The sequence below is a fragment of the Bidens hawaiensis genome, unplaced genomic scaffold (genome assembly GCF_021521415.1).
Source record: "Bidens hawaiensis isolate Kalapana, Puna unplaced genomic scaffold, B.hawaiensis_p1.1 tig00024057_1, whole genome shotgun sequence".
Classification (NCBI taxonomy): Eukaryota; Viridiplantae; Streptophyta; class Magnoliopsida; order Asterales; family Asteraceae; genus Bidens; species Bidens hawaiensis.
Window position 1 is genome coordinate 249,813 of NW_027493795.1, and position 9,654 is coordinate 259,466.

Genomic DNA, 9,654 nt, shown 5'->3' on the forward strand with positions numbered 1-9,654 from the left:
TTCTTTGTTGAGTTTTCGCCGTTTCTTTCGCTTAGAAAAGAACGGTGATTGGTATACTTTTGAACATACCAAGGTCGACATTTGTTTGGTTTCCTCGGCGGTTACAACCCTTGGTACTTGGAAGGACCGTTTTTTCTTTGTTTCCGACTCTATCCTTCCATTTAAACCTGTATGGCGACAACCCGAGGCTGTTTTAAATGAACAAGAGCCAGCCGAGTCGGAGTTGAATGAGGCTTTCTTGAACTCGATTAGGAAATACCCGTCGCGTCTTCGTCCTTTTCCCGAACACCTTCTTGTGTTATTAGGAATTATCAAACTTTGGGATAAGCCTAATCGGGATCCCGTGCTTATGAGGGATAATAAGGGTATGCATTTGTTTATCCCGTATTTGCTTTATCATGTTGATACATTTGCTAATGGGTTTCTTTTTTATTTGCAGTCATGTCGGCTTTGGACTTCTTAAAGAGCGATGATACCTCTGATGTTGGTTTTACTGATGTTGCGGCTGTTGTTGGGGAAGACTCGGTGGCTCGGGGGAAGGATGGTCGGTTTGAGGATACTGAGTATGTTGGGGTTGCAAACGTTAAAGGGTTCACCAAGACCGCTGCTCCAAAGTCTTCTACTCGTCGTTCCACACGACGTTTGCTGAAGTCGGTTGGCCCCTCATCTTCTCACGAACCGGTTGAGGTTAGTGATGATATTCAAGATACCGAAGACCAGGGAACAACTGTGGAGAGTGAAAAGGAGCAGGGTTTGGTGGTTTTCAAGAAGAGGAAATCGGCTGGGAAGAAGGCTGTGATGTCTATGGTTCAAGGGTTGGACGGGGATGTTGTTTATATGCCAGAGTGGAGTGTCAAGGTTGGGGATAGCTTTAAAGATCCCGAAGTTTGTGCTGATGTGTTAGCCAATTTTGCTCCTCCGGGGGTTCGTGATGTTATCTCCGGGATGGAGGGTGATTCTCTGCTATCAAGGTTGATATTGAACTCTGTTAACGTTTCTGCCCTTTTGGCAGAGGGTGTCACTCGGTTTCGCAAAGGGATGCAGGAGTATGAGGAGTTTATGAAGACGAAGGAATAGATGAAGGCCTCTATGGCGGCCATGAAGAAGGAGGTTGAAGGTTTTTTAGAAAAGGAAAAAGTGTATGTGAAGAGGGTTGACGAGTTGTCTCGTAGCCATGAGATTGAGATGGCAGGTTTGAAGAAAGCTATGGAAGCTGACAGGGTTAAATTGGATGCTGACCGGGAAGCCTTTGAGGTGCAGAAGAGAGCCTTCGAGATGGAGAAGGAAGGCTTGAAGGCTTCGGTTACCCAGACCTCTAGTGACAACAAGTGGTTGATTGAGCACGGGTTTCAACAGGTTGTGACTTATTTGCTTCATTCTAATGAGTTCAACTCGGTGTTGGGCAGTGTGTATACGAAGCTGTTGGCAGCATTTGGGCTTCGTTGCAGGTTTTAGTCATCACGAGTCCGGCCAGCCTATAGAGAAGTCACCCCTGTTCAACCGTGACGCCTACAAGCTCTTCTCAGATTCATTTTAAGCAATGGAAAGGCTTACTTATCCTTATGTGGGTGAAGTTTCATCATGCTATGGTAAGCCTCTTTCAGTTTTGCAGGGCTTGAAACCAGCCGGCCTTGATGAGAAAGTCGCTAAAGAGGTGCTTGAGTCCTTGTCGAAGAAACGCTCCCGTTCCGGTGATAGTGAGGAGACTTTATCTGGGGAAAGCGACGGATCTCATGTGGCAAGCCTCGAAGGCTCGGCTGTTGCTGATGTTGGCCCGCAAGTCAAGAAGTCCAAGAAGGGTAAAAATGTTAAGACTAGTACATCCAAGCCTGCTGCTGGTGTTTGAAACATTTTATTCGTAGCTTTCTTAGCATCTTTAAACAATGTTGTGTAATCTTTGAACAATGTAGGTCTGGCATGAAACTCTTAAAGTTTCTACCTTGTGGTTGTGTTTGGCCTTTTCGGCCCTTTGAACATTTTCTTGGGAATCCTTGTGATTTCCTCGTTTAGCCTTAATTGGCTTGTTATGAATGCTATTAGTTATGGCCTTGAAATGGCCTTGTTTATGAACTATGATGTTCTATGTGTTTATGTTTTGGTTGCTTGTCTTATTAGTTTGATGTGATTTTAGCTAACTTTCCTTAAGAAGTTTTAGTGCTGCGGTCACTTTAGCTTCAAGGCTTCATTAGGTAAAAAGCACATGTTGACTATCCTTTGTATCACTACTTAGTGTATGTTTTTGTTTCGTAAACTTTTTCAAAGCTTAAGGAACGAATTGATGTAGGCTGTTCAGACCCGTCTATGAGACAAGTTTTTAGTTGAAAAAATTTTCTAAGTCTCATGGAGTTGGATTGATATAGGAACTCACCCCCTATATAGGTCCATTTAACCCTTGAACCTATTGAGCGATGTGGCCTGGGAGCTCATCCCCTTACATGGCCCTTGCCATGGAGTTTCTTGCTAGGTTCTCAACCTGATTATAGGATAGTAAATACAAGTTATGACAAAAACTTTATCATTCATTTCAAGAGGTTGCTGTTCACAAAAAGGAGAATTATACATCTCTTGTAGTACTTTCCAGACTTTGACTAGGCATGGAACTTTTTAAGCGTTTTGCCGTTCCAGTGTCTTGGGAGCTTATTGCCAACCAGGAGCTCGTTTTCTTTGTTCTTTGAAATCAACGGCCTCTTCGCCTCGGATGTGATCCTCAGCTCGTTCAAGAGCCTCTTCAAGGGTTTTAGGTAGGCACTTGTTAAAGTCCCTTGTGAGGTATTTGGAGGTGATGGCGTTCATGAAGCCTGCCATCCTCATTTTTTCGTCAGCCCCCACATATTGTAACCCTTCTTTTTTGTACCTTTCGATGAAGTCTCGAAGGCTCTCGTCATCTTTTTGCTTTATCTGGAAAATGATGGTGGCATCTTTGACGTACCTTCTTTGTTGTGAAAAATTGGCCAAGAAGCCCTTGCTCAGATCGTCGAAGCTTCGAACGCTTTGAGCAGGAAGATCATTGAACCATATCCTAGCTGATCCAACTAACGTTTGCATGAACATCAAACAACATTCAGCATGTGATCATTTTTCGATTCTGGCCGCCCCAGTGAAGACCTGGAGGTGGTCTTCGGGATCTTCAGTCCCATCATACGTTCTTATATGGGGTGGCATCTTGATTTTTGTTTGAAAATCATAATCGGCGATTTGTTGAGAGAAACAAGATAGGTTACTGGGCTTGTAAGGTTTTGCCAAATCTTCATCTAGCCTTATAGCAGGATTATGACTCGTTGTTCCTTGGTGAGTACCCAGCGCTTGGTTGATGAGTTGGGTCCAAGGGAAGTGTGCCATCATTTGAGCCATCATCTGAGGCATGAGGTTAAAGCCTTGAAGGCTTTCAGGGGTTGCTGCTGCTTGGCTTGTTTCCATGGGGGTGCCCATTGCAACACTCCGAGCCAAGGGCAAGACCGTCATGGCCTGCTCCTACGTAGTGGCTGTAGGAGGAACACTTGAAGCTGGTGACTGCCATATTTGGTCGAGAGTGGTCTCGTGCCCAAGGGGTTGTGAAGTATACAAAGGGAAAGCCGTTGGGCTTGGTCTTGTATATGTATAAGGAGATAGGTTAAAAGGTTGACAGGTTACACTTGGACCAGCTTCGAAATGAGAAACAGCAGGTCGTGAGCTGGTTAGAGGAGAGGGTGGACGTCCGAGTGACAACGAGGGCTCTGAATCATCATAATCCAGCCTTATCCTTATCCCTTTTTCTCTTTCTTGGCTCATGTGTTGGTTAAGAAGATGTCTTAGTTGCAAAAAATGCAGTGATACCCCTTCAATCGTCAAGTCGACACGCTCTGGGGTGTTTGTGACTCCGGCATAAGGAGAAGGAACTCCAGATCGTGAAGGGGTTGGAGTTCAGAAAGGTGAAAACTCGAGAAACAAGGGTTCCGTCGGAGTTCCTCCCGGAGTGGAAAAAGATATGGAAGTCGCCGGAGTTTCTTGGCCGGCACTTGGTGTCGGTGTTCTTGACACTTGGTCGACTTCATCGGGAGATCCACCTTCCGACATGGTGATTTTGATGAAAATGGAGCTACACTACTGGTCTTTATGATAAAGTAAGCGGCGTAGCCCCATGGTGGGCGCCAACTTGTTGCTACAACAAATATAAGACTAATGATAGTGACTGGACTGGCTAGGCTAACAAGCTTCAAGGGTTCAGGTTAACCTAACGCAGGTCGTGGTGTCCCTCTACGTTTACAAAACGTAGAAGGAGGTTCACTAGTTTGTTGTTGATTGTTATAGTTCACCAAGGATCAAGAACCGTGATGTTTGGAATCGGTTCTTGAATGATGTTCTTGGTGAAGCTATGAAGCTATTGAAGTAAAAGAAATAAGCTAAGAGCATATTTCTCAAGGAAGAAGAGAATATCAGGGAGAAGGTGTTATCTCCAGATCTGATGATCCCATGTTTATGGCTTAAGTCCCCCTTTTATAGAAGGAGAGACCAAGCCCTTTATCCAGTGTACAAACTAATTGATCTCCAGTTCGCTTAGAGGGTTGACCGTTATGGGCGGGAAGCTTTGGACCGTTGGTCCGTGATTAAAATAATAATACTTTATCTGAGCATGTCCCTTGCTCAGAGGGAACAGTGATGTGAGTCTTGAGTTGACATCGTACTGTAGCACGTGGGTACTTGTTTACATAAGTTTGAGCGGGAAATGAAGCCTTTAACCTTTTAACATTTTTAGCGTTAATGTGTTTCAGTCATCTAAAACAAGTGTAGCATGAATTTTGGTCTACGCCATATCACCGTATGTTATCATTGATGTGTCATACAACTCATACTCATACTCATACTCATACTCATGTTTCACGATCGATGTACAATTGTACGTACATGTCCAATGGGTACTACAATTAATGAACAACTTGGATTCCATAACCATTTGCCAAATGAGTCATAATTCAGTTGCATATGAGTCATAACATAAGCAGAACAGTACTACTAAGGCGGTAATTATGAAATACTTAAATTGGTTGGTTTTGTAAATAAAACCACTTAATATTCATAAAGCTTTGCTCTTTACAACCAAAGACACTCAGACTGATAACAAGAACAAGAGCATTATTTATACCCAAATACATCATAACCCAATTAAAGACACATCATGATCCATTATCTATATATATGCTTCTAATCTTCCCTCCATACCTTAATTAAGTAACCCTGCAAAAAATGTATTAATCTTTAAAAACACTTTAATATTAAAGAATTAAATTAGACGTTCATATTTTAAATTTGAACTCACTTAGAGCAGTCAGTGCTAGGGCTGATCTTGTAAGGGATGTTGACACCGCATTTTCCAGGCAAGCTACTAGCAAAGCCGAGATTTACACCCGAGACAGACGAGTACAAGACCTTCAAGCAACCACACGTGGTTCGACGGTCAGGTGTCGAATTTGCAACATTAGTGAGTCTTATGACTCCACCACAACAAGCAGGTGGCACAACAACACCTCTGGTCAGGTACCCCAAGCACGGAGCCAGCATGCTGACAACCTGACCACAGGTGATCGCCCTGGTGCTTGGCACCACAACCACCATGCACACGAGTAAAAGACACATAACCTTAGTTGCCATCTTCACCATTTGTATGAAACTGTTCTTAGAACTATGTTGGTGCATGAAACATTATTGTGACAAAGGTGGATATTTATATTGGTGTTTTGTGCATGTTCATGTGAGTGTCTTAAGATGAAATGAAGAATTGATTAAGTGGTTGGAGGTAGGGGCCAATATTAATGAAACATTTAATGTTTTTTGATGTTTGAGCGTTCCTAACTTGTGTAAATATTTGAACTTGATACTTTTCCTAGTAACCCATTGCAATCGGTAATAATGATCGAATCCAAATATGGAAGACAAAGAACCTAAATAGCTTTCCTGACAATTTGTAATGCTTTAAATGTGGTTTAAACTTTTGAACAACCATGTCAAAATACAAATAATCGTTCAAAAGGTTAAAATAAACATACACAAACTTGCAATCAACATAAACGGACCGAAGTGAGTCTTTATGTAAAAATATTGACGACTAAAATAACATTAGGTTGAAATAATTCGTTTAAGGAAAAAAAAAAGAGTTATGAAATAGTAAAATGACCAAAATGTCCATTTGGTTTGTCAAAATAAACATTTTGTCCATTTGAACCGTGTTCTTCCGGATTATCTACCCCAATCCATTCGACCAGCATACTTGTTAAATGGGGTTCTTCCAAAATGTCAATATCCGGTCGAGACACACAGATTTTATGAAAAAACCGTTGAAGTGATTTTTAGGCGTCTTGACGGGTAAGTTAGACATTCCAACGAGGTTTTCTTTGTCTTTCGACGAAATTTTTTTTGCCTTCCAACGAGATTCTTGTCTTCTGAAGCAATTTTCCGCCTTCCAAAGGAATTTTATCTTGTCTTCCGGCGAGTATTTTAGCTTATGCCGAGATATTTTGACACATGACAGAATCTTGTACGTTGATTGAAGTCGGTAATGATTATTGAGTAGTCGGGTCGATGGATTAGGAATGAACATTTTGGGAATAACTGGTTCAATGGACATGATAACTTTGACTAGTAAATTAGACATTTCGGTCAATTTCCCTTCAAGATGACACTATATGTTTATGACGGATCGAGGCAAGATCGAGATGATGTAAGTGATGGTAGAGAGAATTATTCAGGAGTCAGCAATATGTGCACACTTGACACTTGTATTTAGTATTTATTTCATTATGCTTATAAAGTTAACTGTTAACATTTACATATGTATAGGTGTGATTACAATTTAGTGTTTACAATAAAGTTGGGAATGGGAACACATTCAGATGGGTTTAGAACTTGCACGTATTTGACCCCTTAATTCTAATAAATTTAGTTTCAGCACTTAAGTTATATTTACAATTTTGGCCCAAAAACTCATTAATTCTCGACATTTCAGTCCAACTTTCAAATCGATTGAATTAGACACTCTTCAAACGAATATTTCTAATCTTATATTATTAATTATAATATAGAAAATTTATTACAACAAAAAGTAGAATATTACACACTTAAACAAAAACTGTTTTGTGTCAATTTCTATTTGAGAACTCATATAAATGCTTGAATACTTCAAGCTAGTGAAGATTTTTCCAACCAATTATGTTTTAACAAGTATAGTTTCTGAAATATCTAAGAGTAAAATACAGTTTTAGCCACTGTTGTTTGATCCAAGTTATCATTATTAGTCCAATATTTATATATATATTTTTTTATATTTATGTTCATTAGTTATTTTTTTATCATAATCAAATTCAAGTTTTTAACTCTGTTAAATTTATCCGTTCATTATAACGACATCTTATGAAAACCTAATATGATTCTCTCTTTTTAACACAATCCATTGTCAAAACTGAATATCTAAGATATATTAAATATTAAAAAAATAGAAGAAAAGGTTTTAAAAAAAAAAAGAGAAAATTTCATGTCACGCTATTCACAACAATGGCAATATACAACGCCCATTAAAATTAAAATAAGGTAGAATATAAAGTGGTCCTTAAATAACAACTAGTAAGCGAACCTGCACGTTGCGGCGGAACTTCGAACATCAATGTGGTTTTAAGTTAGCATCCTGAAGAAACACTAAGTGACCCCGGCAGACTACGGATAATCTGGGGGTTAAATAGATGTTTCCCACGAGGGTTAGGTCCGGCAAGATGGTTATTCTTCTGATGACCTGCAAAACAGACACCGTGAGCTCGTCACTGAGAAGGGGGGGGTACCTCCTTGTGACCACCCTCCGGCGTGAGAATCAGACTAGATTGCTCTTGAATATAAGTGTATATTAAGAGAAATAGCTAGAGAGAAGATGATGATACCGTTCCAAGGTGTTGGAGTATTTATAGCCGAAGGTAGGTGTCCAAGAAGGTACAGCCGGCTGTATTATATTCCTTTTCTACCAACTGTGGGCTACGCACGTGCCGTGCTGGTGGTTGGTGGGTAGGCAGCGGCTGATAGTGACATGGCCGGCTGTGTACTATTCCTTTTCCACCAACTGCAGGCTATGCACGTGCCACGACAAGGGTTGGTGAGTAGGCAGCGGCTGATAGTGACATTAAGTACTAGAGCGTGCTGCTCGTCGTACTGTTGTCAGTGAGCTGTCGCAGCTTTGGTCAGATCTTTTGTCCATACCTTGGCAGGTATAGTACAAAAGGTCCTCCAGTAGCGTACGGACTGGCTCATTTGGGCGGGAGAATTCCCGGCTTTGGGCGGGAGTATTCCCGGCTTGCTCATTCCCTCTTCAGGTGACATTACTGAATTATTTGAGAGTTAGTGCCTTGTGCGTGTAGCCTTGCTGTGCGGGTAGCCTTCCCTGATGGCTAGTATCCGTAGCTGCGGGAACAGGCGGAGTACGTCACCATTGGGAGGCTTTTCCTGCGGGAACAGCTTGCGTACTGCGCGTAAGGACGTCGCGTCTCTGAGCATGGTTGGTCCTACGGATCCAGTTGGTCTTTGCGCAGACGTCCCTCTTTAAGGTGAGTCTTGCGAGTTCAACTGCGCAGACGTCTCTCTTCGAGGTGAGTCTTGCGGGTCCAACTGCGCAGACGTCCCTGTTTAAGGTGAGTCTTGCGGGTCCAACCGCGCAGACGTCCCTGTTTAAGGTGAGTCTTGCGGGTCCAACCGCGCAGACGTCCCTGTTTAAGGTGAGTCTTGCGGGTCCAACCGCGCAGACGTCCCTGTTCAAGATGAGTCTTGCGGGTCCAACTGGGCTCTGCTGGGACCTACCTCTTCAAGTCCCCCCAGTCCAATGTTCTTCTCATAAATTGTTAATAAGTGAGGTGAACTTTTGGACTTAAGCAAGGGGTTTTGAAAAGGGTTTAGTTTTAAGGTTTTCCTTGTGGATTCTTCCCGCGGAAGTCCTAATGTCACGTGCATTAATTCCCGACTTTTCTGCTTGATCTTTGGGTATGATGCGGGTAGGTCTGTAACCTCCTCGCAAGTCAGGAGCGTTGAGTTCCACTTGTGTAGATTCTCCATGAGGTTTTGGTAGTTTTAAACATAGTGATCAATTATGTTAAACAACCAATTCCATCTTGGAGCTTCAAACAATCTAGTTCTCAACGTTCCCGCTATGCGGGGATGTTATTTCCATTTCCGCAAGCATGGCCCAGAAGATCCTTCTTGGTTTCAATTCCCTGCGAGTGCTAAGTATGTGAAGGGTTTTGCCTTGACACTGTACCCGCACTCGTCTTATAGTTACTTTACTTCCAAGGTATTGTTGGCTTCAATTCCCTGCAGGTGCTAAGTATGTGAAGGGTTTTGCCTTGACACTGTACCCGCACCTGTCTTATAGTTACTTGGTTGCCAAGGTATTCTTGGCTTCAATTCCCTGCAGGTGCTAAGTATGTGAAGGGTTTTGCCTTAACACTGTACCCGCACCTGTTTTATAGTTACTTGGTTGCCAAGGTAAGGGGGTATAGTCCCGCTTACTTTTGAATCTTTTTGAATTTTTTTGAAATTCGAAGAGTTGGTGAAAGGATAAGAACAGTCTAACCGTTGAAGGGACGTCAGCGTGGTCTGACGGTTTCTTCTGACAGTTTCAGGACGTGCATGAAGTTATGGTGACGTGACAGT